At 43.6% G+C, this 6,629-nt stretch overlaps 1 pseudogene; it reads left to right on the top strand.

The window, feature by feature from the left end:
• Positions 1-818: 818 nt before the first annotated feature.
• LOC100454610 (large ribosomal subunit protein uL10-like) lies at positions 819-3,533 on the top strand (annotated as a pseudogene).
• The last annotated feature ends 3,096 nt before the right edge of the window (positions 3,534-6,629 follow it).

The raw sequence follows: 6,629 nt of genomic DNA, 5'->3' as shown, positions 1-6,629 counted from the left end.
ACGGCCGGCCACCAGCATGCCCCCTGAGCAGAGACAAAGGAGGATGCTGGCTTCCAGACCACCTGGACAATCTCTTTTATTGATAGGGTAACCAGCTCATCTTGATTTGCCTGGAACTGTCCCAATTTTAGCACTGAAATTTCTGAATCCTGGGAACTCCCTCAGTCCCCGACAAACTGGGATGGTTGGTTGCCCTAAGCACCTGTGTGTATAAGACATGATGCTTTGTTCCGGGTGGGGGAGCACAGAGGGAAAGCAGACGAGGCCCTCCATGCTGGAGGAACTTATAGCCCAAGGGATTTTTCTGGAAAACTGTAAACCCAGGAGGCCTAGTTCCCACTGCCTGCCCCCTACATAGCCACATTTTCCATGAGCAGGGGTGGGGGCAGCAGGGGCTGGTGAGGGGTGATCAAATACTAGATCAACGAGCAGGTTCCCAGCCTAGGCCTGTTTCAGCATGAACTGGCAGGTCTTGACCAGGGGAAGTGGTATCGTGGGGGCCACCACCCCCATTCCTGCTCCTGTCAATAACCCCATGGACAGCAGATCTGGACTTGTCCACTCCTGCTCTCCTTCTCTCCTACAGACACCTGCCTCACATCTGAAAATGGTTGAAAGAAAAGAGGTGGTCAGCTGGCAGGGCCTTCTCAACTCAACCTCCCTCATCACCCGGTTCCCAAGCCAGCCTCATAACCAGTCCTCCCTCCTTTAGAAGCCGCTGGGGACCCCTTTTCTCTTCTCTTCCCAACAGCACCACCTGCTGGCCATAGAGGCACTTGGCCTTCTGCTAATCACACCCAGTCTGGCCTGAGTTGGAGATGGCCGCACACACTCGGGCCCAGTCAATGCTTCATGTGGAGAAGACAAGAGTACAGAGATGCAGCATCTAACAGAGTCAGAGGAAGGCTATATGTGCAAGACAGAGTTACACTACTTATAGGGTGGGAGCAACACGAATAATGGTTCAGAACATAGGCTCAGGAATCAGACTTCTGGAATTCAAATCTAGACTCCACCACTTCTATTGTTCCCTTAAAACAAATTTCTCCTATGTGAGAGTAAGTGACAAAGAATCTCCTATGTGCCAAGCACTGGAGTTACAGCAGCGAACCAGATACACAGAATCCCTGCCTCCCAGAGCTCACATGAGGAGGAAGACAGACAAAAAGCAACTCAACAAATGTATAAATAAGAAAGTGAAAATGAAGAAAATGAAATAAAGGGTGAGGAGTGACCAGGGAAGAGGGGTGCTCTTTAGCTCAGGTAGCGTGGAAAGGCCGATCTGAGATGAGGATGTCCGAGTAGCGACATGAACAGTAGGAGGAGCCATCCATGTAGAATCAGGGGTAAGTATCAGCGCAAAAAGAAGAGCAGGTACAGGGAGTACTGCAGGTCAGACTGCCCCTGGAGCCTTAACTCGGATGCTGGATGCTGCATTTGAAGGTAGACCCTGGCCAACTTTTAGTTCATCCAAATTAATGTGAGAAAAAGAGCGAGGTCTCTGGGCACCTTGTCACATGAGCCGTGGCTGAAGGAAGGGGGCGTTTCATCCAGAGATGAGGAGACTTAGGGACACACAGTGGCTGTTTTCAGGCCTGTCAAATGTCAAAGAGAGAGGCAGTGGATATATTCTTTGTGATCCCAAGGAGAATAGCATGGATCAGTGAGTTCTGGGCACAGAAAAGTGGATTCTGCTCATATCAGGAATAAAATGGCCCAGCAAATGGCCCACTGCTCATGAAGTAGTGATCCCACCATCCATGAAATATGCAAGCAGAGGCCAAATAAGTAGCTGAGATTATAGGAAGTGTGGATGCAATGTTTTTAATCTTTAATTATCACCTACTCTTGCACTTGAATTGCTTATAGGTTACCACAAGATTTTGCTTCTCTCTGAATACAGTAAAATAGCCTTTGTCAGCCAGTCACTGAAGGAATGTCTGCCCCAGGGTTGGGGAACATCACAGCAGGGCAGGAGAAAACTGGCTGTTGGGTACAGAACACGCTTCTTGTCAAACCCAGAGCAGACTCTGGCAAAGATGAAAAGTGGAGGTCCTCACCTCCCTTTCATATGCTCCCCTTTTCTGTCCCAGCACCAGAAGATGGAACTTCCTTTTCCTTACAACGGTCTAAGAAAAAACTAGTCTAAGCAATAAGCAATTAGAGAACATATCCTACTCTTCCCAAGTCCCAAAAGTTTTTATGTTGCACACCCTGGTAATAAAAATATTTCAGCCTCACCAACAAACATATAAAAACGGTGTTCAACCTCTCATTATTCATCAGAGAAATGCAAATGAAAACCTAAGAGATACCACAACACACCGACTGGAGGGGATAAAAGTCAAAAGACAGAATCACAGTGTGGGTGAGGTTGTGGGAGTGCAAATTGGTACAACCACTTTGGAAAACTCTTTGACGGTCATTACTAAAGTAGAATGTATACACAGCCAATGACTGAACAATTCCTCTCCTAGGCATCTGCCCTGCATACGGTCACCAAAAGTCAAATATTAGAATGTTCATTCTAGCGCTCATCAGGCATCCTTGTGAAAGTGGCATCACCTTTAAACCCTAAGTGGCAACCCCTGACACACTGCCATGCTGCCCAGGGAGAAGACAGGGCAACCTGGAAGTCCAACTACTTCCTTCAGATCATCCAATTTTTCAATAATTATCTGAAAGGTTTCATTGTAGGAGCAGCAATGTGGGCTCCAAGTAGATGCAGCAGATCCACATGTCCCTCTGAGGGAAGGCCATGGTGCCAATGGACAAGAACACCATGACGCACAAGGCCATCCAAGGGCACCTGGAAAACAACCCAGCTCTGGAAAAATTGTTGCCTCATATCCAGGGAAATGTGGGCTTTGCGTTCACCAAGGAAGACCTCACTAAGATCAGGGACATGCTGCTGGCTAGTAAGGTGCCAGCTGCCACCCATGCTGGTGCCATTGCCCCATGTGAAGTCACTGTCCCAGGCCAGAACACTGGGCTGGAGCCTGAGAAGACCTCCTTTTTCCAGGCTTTAAGCATCACCACTGAAATCCTGAGTGATGTGCAGCTGATCAAGACTGGTGACAAAGTGGGAGCTAGCGAAGACACACTGCTGAACATGCTGAATGAACATCTCTCCCTTCTCCTTTGGGCTGATTATCCAGCAGCTGTTTGACAGTAGCAGTATCTACAACCCTGAACTGCTTGACATCACATAGGAAACTGCATTCTCACCTTCTGGAGGGTGTCCGCAATGTTGCTAGTGTTTGCCTGCAGATTGGTTACCCAACTGTTGCATCAGTACCTCATTCTACAATCAATGGGTACAAGCAAGTCCTGGCTTTGTCTGTGGAAACTGATTGCACCTTCTTACTTGCTGAAAAGGTCAAGGCCTTCTTGGCCGATCCATCTGCCTTTGTGGCTGCTGCCCCTGGGGCCACTGCCACCACTGCTGCTCCTGCTGCAGCTCCAGCCAAGGCTGAGGCCAAGAAGAGTTGGAGGACTTGGATGAGAATATGGGATTTGGCCTATTTGACTAATCACCAAAAGGCAACCAACTCAGCCAGCTTTATTTGCAAAACAAAGAAATGAAGCCTTACTTCTTTCAAAAAAAAATGTTTATTCTAGTGTTATTCATAATATCCAAGTATCAGAAAGAATACAAATACCCATCAATGAATAAATAAACGGTGGTATATTCAGACAATGGAATTCCATACAGCAATTTATACAAATGATCTACAGCTACACACAGCAATACGGATGAATCTCACAAACATAAAGTAAGTGGCCAAACAAAAAGACACATAAAAAAGCATTAGGATGAAACATATAAAATTGCCATTTATGGAGGTCAAAAACTGTTCATAGGGTTTAACATAAAACACGCTGTATAGTTCCATTTATATCACTTATGTGTAGTACAAAAGCTGGCCAAATAAATCTCTGTTGTAGACAGTAAGAACGTGGTTGTGTGTGTGTTGGTTGTAGTAGCATGGTCATTGGATGGGAGAAGAAGGAAGGCTTCTGTGTTGCTGGTAACATTCTATTTTTTTATCTGGGGGCTGCTTATCTGGTTGTGTTCAGTTTGTGAAAATTCATTGAGCTGGACATTTACAATATATGCACTTTTCTGAATGCATATTTTAATAAAGAGTTGAAAGTTTTATTGGGGTTCATCATATAATATATATTATTTAGAAGCAATAGATATGTACTGTGATTCTAACATCATGTAAGTTAAAAAACAAACACAAAATACAGACAATTTTAAAAGAAAAGATAAAAATACATAAAGAAAAAAGTTCAAATTTTTTCTTTCTGCTCCCAATGAATAGTTTTATGCACCCTCAGTGAACAATCAGCTTCTCTGGAGATTTTTTATAATCAAGTCCTGGATTACTTAAACGCTGCATGATCTTTGGCAAATCTCCCAGCCTCAGTTTCTGCATCTGTAAAATTGCACTAGTGATCACCCACCCATCCCAGATGGCTGTCCTCAGGATCAAATGAGGTATTTGTGGAAGTATTTGTGAAGGGTTAATATGATTATTACTATTAGCAGATAGTTACTATTAACATAGATTTACATGATAGTGAAGCCACTTCTATAGTAAATAGTTTGGATTTCATTAAAAGTAGCTAGAGGTTTCAAGAAGAGTGTTCTCCATCACTAGGATGGCAAAACTATCTGCCAAAGGTATTGTAGAGTGATTCCTGCACCAGGAAGAGAGTGGAAATAATGATATTAAAAATGATAATAATGGTGAATACTATGTGGCAGATATTTTCTAAGCACTTTATGTATATTAGCTGCTATTATAACCCTTATAACAAGCAAAAGAAGGAGGTCATATTAATATGACTATTTTATAGACAAGAAACTAAGGCTCAAAGAAATTAACTTACACAAGATCTCAGAGATAACAATCGAGATAGCCTAGTTTAGATGCTCTTCACATTACCCTCCAAAGCTGATTCGAGCATTCAAAATCTATTCCCATTCAGCAAAGCTCAGTCTAATATCAAGGCAAACTTCCTTTCATTAATCTATTATTAAGCAAGTATTTTTGAGCCCCTATTACATGCCAAGCTCTATACTGGTTATTGGGTATGCAATGGTAAATAAGCAAACACAGTCCCTGCACTCAGAGCATATGATCTAGTAAAAGAGGCAATCAATATAAGAAATACACAAAAATAAATACATAATTCTAAATTTTGTTACATTCAACAAAAGAAAGTTCTAGGTTATATAAAATAATGAATTGGAGAACCTAATTTAGACTAGAGATCAGGAAAATCTTCCATGAGGAAATAAAATTTAATCTGAAACTGGAGAGATAGGAGGAGTTGTCCAGGTCACAAGAAGAAAAAAATTATAGTGAAAACAAAAGATGGTTCTGATATAGGAAAAGCCTGATTGTTGTGTCAGACACAAAGACAGGGAGTGAGAGGGACTGTGTCCCCAGACAGGGACAGGAGGTATGTGGGCAGGAACAGACCCCACAAGCCTCTGAGACCACATGACAGGTTTTGACTTTTGCCCTAAGAGTGAAGCATTAAAGATTTTTAAGCAGAGAGTGACAAGATTCAATTTGCAGATTGTAAATATTGCTCTAGTTAAAGTGTGGAGAATGGATTAGAGGAAGCAAGCAAGAAGTGAAGCGGGAGCCACTGGGGACACCATGGCTATAGCCAAGTCTCTAGAATGACCTCTGTGCAGCAGCAGCCACCATTTCCAGAAGCAGCTGGGAAAGACTGAGGGAGGAACAGGTTTGGGTGCAGTCCAGGTAAGAAGACCAGGGGCTCAGTTTTGAACCTGTCAATTTTGAGATGCATATAGAGTAACCAAGCAAAGATACAAAGTAAGCACTTACATCTATGAGTCAGGAGCTGAGGAGAAAGTCAGGAACGGAGATCTACACTTGGGGGCCATCATCACAGGGGTAGCACTCTAGCTTTGGGGTGGAGAGATCATCCAGTGACAGAATATAGATTAAGAAAAGAAGGGAACTTAAGACCATGCCCTGAGAAACTTCAACAGCTAAAGGTTGAGAAGAGAGAGAGCCCTTGACAAAAGATTAAGAAGCAGTCAATGATTTAAGAGAAAAGTCAGGAAGGAGAGAGTGCGCAAAATGCTGAATGCCACTGAGGATCAGGAAGTGCCCACACTGAGTGACAACATGGAGAGCAGGCATGGGGGTGGGAGGGTCCAGCCAGGCTGGTCACCCAGGGGTTGCTCAAATACTGGAACCTCTTCCCACTCACTTCTCTTCTTCTAAGGCACAGCGGTTTGCCATCAGATCCTGGTACGTGGGAATAAATGAGTGAATGAATGATAAATGATCTGAGGACCCAAAAGGTTTAACAGCTTGACCAAGATTATCCAGCCAGTAAGTATCAATGCCAGAGCTGAAACCCAGCTCATCTGATTCCAATGTCCATATTCTTGGTTTAAAAATACAAGCTTTAACCCAGGGGAAATACCTCTGATGACACACTCTCTGTCATGTTTAATATCATACTTTAAGGACTATTTTACTTATCTCTAAAACTGAATCTATGGCTTAGGAGTTCATCAAAAACTGGGGTAGGGAGTGAGAGGCATCCCCTAAGGTCACCTATCCAGGGGA

The sequence above is a fragment of the Pongo abelii genome, chromosome 1 (assembly GCF_028885655.2).
Source record: "Pongo abelii isolate AG06213 chromosome 1, NHGRI_mPonAbe1-v2.0_pri, whole genome shotgun sequence".
NCBI classification, from domain to species: Eukaryota; Metazoa; Chordata; class Mammalia; order Primates; family Hominidae; genus Pongo; species Pongo abelii.
This window is presented reverse-complemented; position numbering and strand designations above follow the sequence as displayed.